This window comes from Gallus gallus, chromosome 2, assembly GCF_016699485.2.
Source record: "Gallus gallus isolate bGalGal1 chromosome 2, bGalGal1.mat.broiler.GRCg7b, whole genome shotgun sequence".
NCBI classification, from domain to species: domain Eukaryota; kingdom Metazoa; phylum Chordata; class Aves; order Galliformes; family Phasianidae; genus Gallus; species Gallus gallus.
This window is the reverse complement of record NC_052533.1, coordinates 138289597-138302019: the sequence shown is the minus strand read 5'-3', so window position 1 is coordinate 138302019 and position 12423 is coordinate 138289597. Positions and strand designations below refer to the sequence as shown.

The 12423-nt window shown below is 42.1% G+C and overlaps 1 long non-coding RNA gene across 2 annotated transcripts; it reads right to left on the bottom strand.

Annotated features, from left to right (window-relative positions):
* Nucleotides 1–245: 245 nt before the first annotated feature.
* Nucleotides 246–3261, bottom strand: LOC121109808. Of its 2 annotated transcripts, XR_005857749.1 has the most exons (3): nucleotides 2661–3256; nucleotides 2033–2162; nucleotides 246–515 (listed from the first exon to the last, which is right to left on the bottom strand). It is a non-coding gene; the product is annotated as an uncharacterized LOC121109808 (long non-coding RNA). The 2 variants fall into 2 exon arrangements; XR_005857748.1 differs by lacking the exon at nucleotides 246–515 and having other exon boundaries at nucleotides 1739–2162; nucleotides 2661–3261.
* Between the last annotated feature and the right edge of the window lie 9162 nt (nucleotides 3262–12423).

The following is a 12423-nucleotide window of genomic DNA, read 5'->3' as shown; positions in this document are numbered from 1 at the left end:
AATCATAGAATGATAGAATGGCTTAGGTTGGATGGGACCTTAAAAATTATCTAGTTCCAACCCCCCTGCTAATGCCAGGGTTGCCACCCACTTATCTTCAGCCTTCAGAGCTTTGGGTTCCTGTTTTGGTAGACTGAGACTATTCCAGGTGCACACGCTTGCACTCAGCTCAATGCCAGAATTAACACTGCTGTTAGCAAACAATACACCAGACAGATGCTATGCTCGTACTTGTTCATCTCTGTGTGCTTAAAACTAGTTTTCCCTAGCACTTCTTTTATTTAAAGACCAAATATCAAGACTTTTATCTGTGATAGTTACAGAACTACAGTAACTGTGCTGGTTTCAGGGGGACTCCTGCATGATAATGAATGTAGCAATATCTAGCTGATTTTAGTCTTCACAAACTGCAGCAAGGTTCCTAGTCCCTGTCCTTCCCATGGCTCCTCTATGAAGGAGAGAAGCTGGCCTCTCCGCATGGGATCTTGCTGCATCTCCTCCGGCCAACAACAGTTCTGCAAGAGAAGATGGTAATGAAAGTCCGCTTGCATATCCTCTTTGCCACTTCCCACCACATACCTGAGAATCTTGTCTTTTACAAAACCCTTATGCAGCTTCAGGTTAAAGCCATAATGACTTTCTCAAGTCGGTGACTAAGCATTCATCAGAAAATGAAATGATGCTGGGAGAAAGCGAGTGTAGGAACTACCTTTATTTTAAAATTCAATTAGCAGTACATCCATGATGAACAGCCCCATGGTTATGTAGATTTAGTAAAGTTATTAAGATCTCAGATTACATGTGGTGCTTTTTCCCCTTACTCTGCCTTTTGCTGCCCCCAGCAATACTGCCTTTTTTTCAGCCTGTCACAATACAAACTGAAACAAAATCACCAGGGGTTAAACAGCCCAAATTGGATTACAGTCACTCTGTTCAGAAAATAGAATATTGCTCATAATTGTATTCCATTGAATAAATATCTCAACATTAATTTATATCACATTAATATTCTGACAATGGTTATTCTCATTGTAATTTGCCTGTCCAAGATTAAGTGTTACACAGAGCTTGGAATCCAAATAATTGATGTTTTCTGTTGTTTTTTTTTAGTGTTGTTTTCTATTTCTTTTCTCTTTCTTCCTTCCTTCCTTCCTTCCTTCCTTCCTTCCTTCCTTCCTTCCTTCCTTCCTTCCTTCCTTCCTTCCTTCCTTCCTTTCTTTCTCTTTCTTCCTTCCTTCCTTCCTTCCTTCCTTCCTTCCTTCCTTCCTTCCTTCCTTCCTTCCTTCCTTCCTTCCTTCCTTCCTTCCTTCCTTCCTTTCTTTTTCTTTCTTTCTTTCTTTCTTTCTTTCTTTCTTTCTTTCTTTCTTTCTTTCTTTCTTTCTTTCTTTCTTTCTTTCTTTCTTTCTTTCTTTCTTTCTCTCTTTCTTTCTTTCTTCCTGGTTTTTTTTTAGGACTGAACTGCATCTTGGTTGGGCATTAACAAAATCTTAGATCAAAAAATTTCTCAGAGCTTCTTCTTTCAATATTACTGAAAAGTTATGAGCCAAATAATTTAAGGCCTAAACCTTTCCCTGATGAAGCCTGTAGTTCTGACATTTTTTTTCTTGCTTCAGGATCTTCAAAATTTATTTTCTTTATATCACAGTGGCCTTCTGAAGTTTCTAGTTCCAAAATATCTACGGACAGTCTGTGATACCTCTTTTGATATCAAAGAACTCTAGACAGAAATGGGACTAGATAACTTCACATGGACTTTATTACAGCTTCTTAATGTCAGCTTGTCTTAGTTCAAATTGTCCATACCTCCAACCCCACTGCTCAGCTTGACTGTGACCAATGACTGGAATCTCCAGGAAGTTAACTGAGATTATCATCAACCACTCTGATTTTGTTCAATGCCTGTTGTTCTTCATTTTATCAGGGAAAAATACAGTGTCTTGACAAGCAGATAAAGAAGTATATATAGCAATAAAGATAAAGAGCAATTTCGCCAGGGACTTCTGTAGGCTTCATGGCATCACTGGAGACACACCTGAGGTTTGTTCCTCCAGCTTTGTCTCTGACATCTCTGATGTTGCCAGAGGGAGTTTATGGACCTCCAACTCTATTTAGTAACCAAGAGCATCATCAGTGTCCATGGGCCAGCACGTAGTGATGAGGAGCTGAGAAGATAAGAGAGGAAAACACTGGCAATTTTATAGAAATACAATTTCATTCCTTGCTGTCAGAATCATAGAATCACAAAATGGCTGAGATTGGAAGGACCCTTAGGTCCATCTGGCCCTGCTCAAATAGGGCCACCTGGAGCAGATAGTGCCCAAGAACATATCCATCCAGGCTCAAGAACAACTACACTGCTCCCACTGAAATTGTTTTTTATGCTGCCTGTAGTACTTCCTCAAAAGAAACACTCAATGGCTAGATATCTCAATCTGGGCACTTTTATGTAGTAATTACTCATTTTCCTTGCCATAGGTCATGTAATCAGAAATTCCCCAAGACGACTACACTGTTCTGTTTTCAAGCACATGCAAAGAAGAACAACGAAGCTGGTGACGGGACCAGAAAAGAAGATGTATGAGGACTAGCTGAGGGAACTGGAGTTGTTTAGTCTGGAGAAAAAGAGGCCGAGGGGCGAACTCATTGCTCTCTACAGATACCTGAAAGGAGGCTGCAGTGAGGAGGGTGTTGGTCTCATTATTCAGGTGACACATGACAGGCGTTGTGGTTTGACCCAGCAGGCAACTCAGCCCTGCACAGCCATTTGCTCACTCTTCCCCTCCCAGTGTGATGAGGAACCAGAAAAAAAAAAACAAAAAAAAAAACGTAGAAGTCATGTATTGAGATAAAAACTATTTACTAAAACCGAAAAGGAAATGAAAAGTAGTAGTAATTATAATAATAATTAATGATAATTAATAATAATAATCATCATCATATTTACAAAACAAGTGACACACAACACAATCACCCACCACCCACCAACGCCCAACCAGTCTCCAGGCAGTGGCAGCCCCTCCCCAGTCACAGAATCATAGAATCATAGAATCCTCAGAGTTCAAAGGGACCTTTAAAGGTCATCTCATTCAGCTCCGCTGCAATGAACAGGGACATGCACAGCTAGATCAGGTTGCCCAGAGCCTTTTCCAGCCCCACCTTCACAGTCTCCAGGGATGGGGCATCAGCCACAACACTAGGTAACCTGTTCCAGTGCCTCACCACCCTTACTGTAAAATACTTTTTCCTCATATCTAACCTAAATCTACCCTCTTTAAGCATGAAGCTATTTCCCCTTGTTCTATCACTACAGACCCTGCTAAAGAGTCTGTCCCTTTCTTTCCTGCAGCTCCCATTTAGATACTGAAAGGCCGCTATCAGGTCACCTCAGAACCTTCTCTTCTCCAGGCTGAACAGCCCCAGCTCTCTCAGCCTGTCCTTGCAGAAAAAGTGTTCCACCTCTTGGATCATTTCTGTGGCCCTCCCGTGGATGTGCTCCAACAGATCTATGTCTCTCCTGTACTGAGGACTCCGCATCTGGATGTAGTACTCTAGGTGAGGTCTCACCAGTGCAGAGCAAAGGGGCAGGATCACCTCCCGCAACCTGCTGGCCACCTCTTTCAGTTTAATAATTCTGTGTGATGTCATAGTGTATGAAATACCCCTTTGTCCAGTTTAAATCAGCTGTCCTGGTTCTGTTCCCACCCAGCTCCTTGTGCCCTCCAGTTCCCTCTCTGGCACAACAGTACCAGAAGCTGAAGCTTCCTTGGCTCTGTGCAGCACTGCTCAGCAGCAGCTAAAACATCAGTGTGTTATCCTATTTCAGCTCCTAAAGCTGAAACACAGCATCATACCAGACACCATCATGAAAATAAACTCTATCCCAGCTGAAACCAGGACACAGGACATGAGGAAACAGTCTCAAGTTTTGCCAGAGGAGATTTAGATTGGATATCAGGAAGAATTTCTTCACAGAGAGGCTGCCCAGGGAGGTGGTGGAGTCCCCATCCCTGGAGTTATTTAAGAGATGTGTGTACATGGCACTGTGGGACATGGTTTATTGATAGAGTTCACAGGTCAGGTCAGTGGTTGGACTTTATGATCTTGAAGGTCTCTTCCAACCGAGTTGATTCTATTACTCCATGATTTCCACATCTGCAGGAGAATATCTTAGTGATGAAGAGTTCTTATGGCAGCACTTTGCAGTTTGGATACAGTTTTTTGGAAGAGATGTCACTTTTCATGCATAAGGAAGGGGGGGCTAACATGGAAAGACCTTCACTCCTCCCACTGCTTCAGATGCATACGCGCTGTCATTTATTAGACAATTTCAAAAGTATTCTGGGTTTTCTGCCAACCAGCAATACAAGGAGTTTAGGCTGAATGGCAGTTTTAGAGAGATGTGACCATTTCTGCAATAGTGTTGAAATGCTAAATGTTAGAAGTAGATGTATAAACAAATGCAGATTAGAAATATTAAAGCTTTAAACAGATATATCCTTTAGGAAATATACACACTTTTCCAGCTAGTCTTTGTAGTTTCCCATAGCCAAGGATTACTCAAGTGTGTCACAAAGGAAATCTTTCACCTGCAGACCATTAATTGAGGAAGTGTTAATTTTGCATAATTTTATTGGAAAGAACATCTGAATCTTGCATTTTCTTGTCTTTGCTCTCAAAAATAATCAGATAAAACAATTGGTTGAATGAAATTTTTGCAACTTGACTGAACTGAAGGATAATTTACTGCAGTTCACCTAGAAGCAGTAATTTCAAAAAATGCTTAAAATCTCTCCTTGGCACTTTTGAGTATTACAAATATACTCATATGAGATTTTTTTTTTCCCTGCATTTTGTAATCTGTAGGTCTCTTTTATGAATTCTCTGTCAAGATATATTTTTTATAACCTGAACATAATATTTGAATAAGGCTATCAACAGTGGACAGATCCTGGAAGGCAAAACCTACCACGGCTGGCATTTTCCAAAGAATGATGGGACCTTGGAGTCCAATTTCCACAGGCCTCCAGCCTATTATCTTGCTGATCAATCACTTCCATATGTAACATTTGATGCTAAACATTGAAAACAATCCACATTTTACTGCCAGCACCAAGTGCATGAGAGAGAAACAAAACACACTGAAAAAAACTATTTTGCAACTGGAAACAGGAAGCAGTATAAGACTTCATGACAGTGAAAAACAGCAAGAAGCCCAGCACTTTAGATCTTTTGCTGGTACCTAGCACCACCAAAGACTGGCTGTAGGCAGTGGTGACTGAAAAATAGTGACAAAACGACACACAATCACTCTCAGAAGCTTCTTCACTTGGTGTCACTGGTGGAAAGACCTTGCATAACTATTGCTAAGCTAATTCCATCAGGCTTGATATGAGAACATCAGAAGGTAGAGGTATGGAAAGAGGCCATTACCATAGGCTCCCTCCAGGCAAGGGCACCATGAGAGCCTTTTTGTATTACAGCAAAAGATACAACATTTGGAGTCTGGCAGGGACAGAGAGGACTGACAGAGAGGAATAAGGTCGGTACACTACTGGGAATGCTGCCTGAGGTAACACTGATGTACCCTTGAGCTCTTTAGAACACAGATATCCATTATTTATTGCATCTCTTGTTTGCAAGAATATCTCAGACCCAAGCTAGAGACATGTATTTGAGGCTGGGGGAAATGACGGTGGATCTATTCTGCATAGCCATGGTTCTACCTTCCATTAGGTCTCCAAAGAGATAAAGCAATCCTGCAACCTTTGTGAACACTAGTAGAAGATTCCTCCTTCATTTAAACAAAAGACTGAGTACCTTCTATGTGTAATTCCACCAGTTGCCTTCAGCTGAAACCTTGCACAGTTCAGCCCAGGGATAATGATGAGAGCTGTGGCAATGCTTCCCAGAATGGAGATAATACAGCATGCTGTTTCTTAATGGGAAGAGTTAAGAACTTTTGTCAGGAATTTAAAAAAATGAATGTAGGTCTGGGGCAAACTGATCTAGTACTTGGTCCAGCAGCTGGCAACCCTGCCTGTGCAGAGGGTTTGGAACTAGATGATCTTTGATGTCCCCTCCAACCCAAGCCATTCTGATTCTATGACCAAAGACATAGCAATTTGGAAGCTGAAGGAGAGAAACAGACTCTATTACATAGCAGCAGCATTTAACTATGGAAGAATGCTGATATCAAAGATCAGTCTTGGCTCAGTATCTACAGATATCATAAAACCACCATGTGCAATTAGTCACAATCTGTGATGTGTATTTCATAATAAAACCAGAACTACTGCTCCACAGTTACTGACTTCATTCACAAACTATAAGCATGATCTTCCGAAGTCAAAATTAAGATCATTGTCTAGCAACAGCAAAAAATATTCTGTTCTCCTGATAGGTATTTACAATCTTTTCAAGGCTGACTTAATTAGTCAGATTTTATTTTGCTGATGACATTAACCTTGGCAGGAGTTAAAAAACAACAACCCAGAAACAAAGAGAGAAAAAATGCTGTTCCAGAAAAGCAAAATCCACAAATCATAGTTTAGCTTTTTTTTTTTCATTAGTATTCTAAATAAATAACATAGTAAATTTCTACTGAAACACTGTATTTTTATTTTATGCATTTAAAACAGCCTAAGAAACAACATGGAAGTGATAAGCACTGCTTTTCCTCTTTTGCATAAGAATTAAAATATAAAAATTTATATCTGACCCTTACATTCCTAAAGCCTTTATTAAAATCACATGCAAAACCTGATCCTACTGGAAGCACAATCTACACAAAGCACCTTCGCTCTACTTGGCTAAAGAAGGAGCAATAATCCATGTGCTGGTCTCTATTTGCAAGCCATTTCTAAGAAACAAATACCTTAATCTTAGCAACAACAGGTCTTGGTATTTCCAACCGGGAGCTTTTAACAGAGAAAGCTTTTTGGAAAAGTTAAAACCTAAGCAATCAATTTTTCAAAGGCTCTTTTGTGTACTGAATAAGGGCTCTGCTTCAAGAAAGCTAGAAGAGCCCAGATATGCATGGCACTCACTGACTTCGATCCAGTGTGGAAGAAATCACCCAGTTGCCTTTCCTCATTGACACTGAACACAACACTACGAAAGATGCAGTACTCCTTGAGGGCCAAGATCTCACAGCCTCACTTGCAAGGGTAGCACCTTCTTACAATTCTGTTTAGATCAGTACGGAATGGGGGCAACCTCTGGCCTTAAGTTATACATTTATTTGTGACTTATAATGTTTGCTCTTTATAAGACCTGACACACCAGTCATATTAATACCATATATTGGCTTGGCTTTCAGACATTGGGCCATCAGTACTAATACATCCAACTTTCACATGGGAATAAGATTCCTCTTGGGAACTCATTAACCACTTTGCCAGAGGAAGTGCATCACTGCTCAGGTCTGTCACTTCTGTTGTGGGCCAGGGACAAGGTCTCCTACATACCACTGAGAAGTAACTAGGAGAGTGGTATCCACCATGGACAGCGCATGGAGTTCAACTGAGAGAGATGCTCCAAAAGTAATGCCTCCTGTTTTATTATGTTGGCATGCAACATCAGAGGCAAATGGTGGTATGGCAGTAGAAGATGAACCTTCTCACCAATATTCCAGTACATTTTGTTTCACTGTGACAGATGGCAGCAGAGGGGCAGTCTGACAAAACGGCATCTGACATGGAAGCACATATGAAACAGAAGTGTGTCACTGAATTCCTTCATGTGGAAAAAATGGCACCCACTGACATTCACTGGCACTTGCTGAACGTTTATGGAGACCAAACAGTGGACATGAGCACAGGAAGGTGGTGCACGGTGCACTTCCGCAGTGGCAACAGCGATGTGAAAGACAAGCCATGTTCCAGATGGCCATGCAGATTTTAACCAGCACAGCATGCAGTCTCTTGTTCATCACTGGTGAAAATGCATATCTAATGGTGATAATCATGTTGAAAAATGGTGTTCTGTAGCTGAGAAATTGCTCTAACAAATAGTTATTGTGCTCTTTGTATCTGTTTAATTTCCATAGAAATAAATAGAAGGCATTGCTTTTGGAGCAACCTACATACCATACATAATATCTGAGGGAGATAAGGGGAAGTAGTTTTTTGATGTGTTACCTCTTCACATGACCCATCAGCAGGGATAACATTACTTATTTTCCCAGGCATCCTCCCAGATGGAAACATTTACCGGCAGAAAAGAATTTCTCCCTTTGAAGTCCAGGAAAATCAGAAGTATTTAGGCAAGGACAGCCTCAAGGGGTTTTTCCTCTTCATGGAGTTTCAAACTGAACAGTAGATTTTATCTAGTTCTCACTGAATCAGACTCCAGGATGGAGAAAAAGGAAGCTGTAAATTGGATTGGCTAGTAGGCATTATTAACAGGCAGATCTCTTGTGTCCTGTGAGAATAACAGAACCATAATCTGGACTGAAAAGGACCTTCAAAGTTCATCTAGCTCAACCTCCTGCTCAAGGCAGATCTACTTAGGCCAGGCTGATAACACAGGCATCCAGCCCAGATATTAACCCTTCCAAAGGTGCAGATCACACAGCTTCTCTGGGCAACCTATTCCAGCATTTACCCAATAAAATATCTCAATAAATAATCTAAAATAAATAAATAAATAAATATTATTAATATTAAATCAGAATTTTTCAAATTTTAACCGGTGCCTTCTGTCTCTGTTCCCATCCTTCTTGTACTGGAGAGTCCATATCTGAAGTGGTATTTCAGCTGCAATCTCACAAATGCTGAAAAGAGGGAGAGGATCACTTCCCTGGACCAGAAGAGTAGACTTCCATTATTACAGCACAGGGTGCCGTTTTGATGGGCTACACATGAATCTTGTTGAATTTAATTAATAAAAAACTGCTATTTGCAATGCATTCTTGGAGTAGTTTCTTTTCTCAGACTTTTTCTCAGTCTTTCTTCAGACTCGCTTCTCATTTTTCCTGTTGTCTTATCTTGAAGATATCACCTCCACCTGGATTTTATTGTTAGACCTTTGATCAAATAAACGGTATAGATAGCAGAAGGTGTTTTCCCTCTCTTCTACTCCACACCAACGAAACAGCACTTAGAGTATAGATTGCAGATGTTGGAATGGGATATCTAGTAGTATTAGGCTGTTGAATCGGTGCATCCCCAAAAGAGCAAGATACACACAATTTTGGTTGTTTGCTCTTGAATTCAATTGAAGTCTTTCCCTCAACTTAACCAGGAATTGGATTGAGCTTATAACATAAACTGAAGGGCATTTCAGGTGAAAACAAGAATCTGCAGTTTACTTGGAGGAGTGTCTTTACACTGCTTGTTCTAATACAAAAGCCACACTGCAAAATGCTTTTGTGTTGAAATCACTTTACATTTGATGCAGTGGAGATTAAAGCTGATTGTTGCAGTGACTTACTACAGTAAGTGTTTCGGTCCCTTGGCATGGTGGCCTTGCTGCTTTCCAAAAATAGTGCTCGCATTTTCCCCTACAGATGATTTATCTTCACCCACAGCTTTGCTCATGCTGTTATCTCCTTCATGTGGAACCATAAAACACTTAAATCAGAGCAAGAGAACACCACAGAAAGAGCCAAGAAATAGGATTTGGTGAGGAGTCGACAACTTTAGCATATACAGGGACTGTTTGAAATTAAGCACTGCCTGTAGGCATTGGTGTCAAGCCTGGTCTGCAGCTGGTGTGAAGAGGAAAAGCATCACTGAACTGCTGAGCTGAGCCAAGTTCAGAGCCCTGCCTGCCCCAAGCCTCCCTTCCAGCTCTGTCAGCCCACAGAGGAGGAACTGGAATGGCCAAGGGGCTTCCCTGCAGCAGCAGGCGTGATCATGTCACGTTCCTGCCTAGCAGACAGCCCAAGGAAGGAAAGAGAGATGGGAAAAAGGAAAATAAAAGGGAGTGCAATAGCACTGAACAGCACATCACTCACTGTCTTCTTCCCTGGTCGGAACTGACTCACATAGCCAGGCAGGAGAACATCTGTCTCCAGAAAGGCAAACACATACAGCTGTCAGTTCTAACAGGTATTAGAGCCACTATTATGAGCACACACATCATTACCCAGACAGCACTTTATAAATCCAAACCAGCAGAGCCATCCAGCAGGCCAGAAGCTTCCTTAACAACAGATTCTACCAGGAATATGATTTTTTATCTAACTAGTTCATGGGATTGAAGGAATGAATATGCATCTGCTCCTTTCTCTCCTTCCACGAGCACAAACAGAAGGGGCTTAGTGGAAGTCAAGGTTAATATCAATGCTTCCTTAAACCAGAAGCATAGTGGCATTTCCTCATGCTCAAATGCTTTCTGCAAAGGGGCAGCAAACATAGCAGCCTCAGTGCTTGCTCTCTGCTTACAGAACTACACAGGTTGACTTCACGCTTGCACTTGACCAAGACATAAATTGTTCTTCATTGTGGGCAGCAGTGAATGAGTCCACAGGAATGACCTTTAAAGGTCCCTTCCAACTCAAACGATTCTATGATTCTGCAATTTCAGCCTGCCTGGGCTCGCTGATCCCCTGCAGCCTCCAGGGTCTCGGGAGCAGCGCTTAAGGCCAAGGGATGCTTGCAGCCAGCAGAAAACCACCCCATGGTGGTAGCAAAAGGTGTTTGCTACACATGCTGCAGGACTTTGCTGCACATCAGAGAGGTGCTAAGTCATGGATCTCCCTGAGCACGGTGGGTATCAGCACTCTGGCTCAAGCTGTGACACTCCTACTGCCTGGAGAAGTATAGCACCTACCTACTGATTTCCTGCTGTGGGCCTTGTTAGCAGGGAATATGAGTGCCTTTATGCTTATTCATCCTTGCAGCCTTTAGTGCAAAAGGTAGGAGTGTCACAAATGGCAAACAAAGGCTTGAAAGCATAGATCCTCCCACTTCATTTCTTTAGAAGTCTGAATGCATTGCTACAGCACTCTCAGGGTGTCACTCGGCTGTCACCCTTCTTCTCTGGTGCCTCCGAGTCTGGAGTGGGGCACTGGCAAACTGCCTCTGATGCAGCCTCCAGCCCCAGAGCTCCTCCAAACCCTCAAGGCCAAAGCTGCATGTGGCTGTGCACAGCCTCAGCAATTGCCCATGGGAGTTGCTAGGGTTGAGAGCTGCTCTGCTGGATTTGGAGCAAGTCCTGAGGAAAATCCTAAGCATCCCCTTCACATCTGTTTTGAGGCCTTACATCTCTCTTTCTTTTTGTTGGCTGGGGAAGAATAGTTGTAATCTGTTCCCCAGTCTAATGGGTGAATGAAAGGGGGAACTGCTCAGCTCACTTCCCCTCTGCCCTTCCACAGACCTGCAGAAAGGCTGTGATGAGCAGCCATTTCCACTGCTTCTGGCTCAAATCAGCAAGCATTCAAACACAGGATAAAGACAGCAGGCCCCACAGATATCCCGTTACCACTGTGTAGATGGGCATGTGCTCTGACACGATCAGCCTCACATTCTGGCACTGACATTATCAAAGTCACAGAAGGGGACTCTGCCTGCTGGTTCCTCTGCTCCTTCCCATTTAAATGGAGGCAATAACATACAGACATGTCCTGGGGTTGCCTGAAGAACTGCTGTGTTCACAACAGTGGCTTCTGCGTAGGTACTCTGCACTGGGAGAAACCAGGAGAGCTTTCTCCACCAAGAAGGCAGTTCCACCCTCTCCTGGCTGCACAGGACAGATTGCCACCAAGGCAGCCAGCAATCCTGTGATGTATCAACAGACACTGATGGAGTGGCTACTGGGGAGAAGCTCGGAATGAAAGTAAGACCAGAGATGTGAGAAACAAGCATTTCTCGCACTGGATAATCACAGAATCATAGAACCATCTGAGTTAGAAGGGACCTTAAAGGCCAACTAGTCCAACTCTAGGCCATCCTTACCGTAAAGAACTTACATACATCCATATACATGCATGTATACATATACATTCTTATATACTTATACAGTCTAAGATGCCTGTGCTTTACCTCTTCCCTTGTTAGCCTATGTCTGAAATACAGTTGCTATTTTCTGGAAAAAATGGACTGCATTTTAATTAAGCTATGCCTGCTGCTCAAGTCAGTTTGATAGCAATTCCTAAAACTCCAGACCTCCACTGACACATGAATTACTTCGTTTTCATTTGCTGGAATGCACCAATTAAAATCTCACAGTGGTAAAACTTCTTTCGAGATACAGCTTGGGTGCCTCAATCAAAAACTCTGTGGCTTTGGCAATCTCAGCAATTCATTTTGTTTTGGATCACATTTAGTCAAAAAATTACAATGCTGAAAGTATTTAACAGAAGCAGAAGCTTCCACTGAGACTTTTAGAAAAATAGAACAGTTTGCTGATGTGATAAACATGGCAATCACGGTTTCCACTCTCTGCTCTCAAAATGCAGATCTCTTTCCGATAACTTTC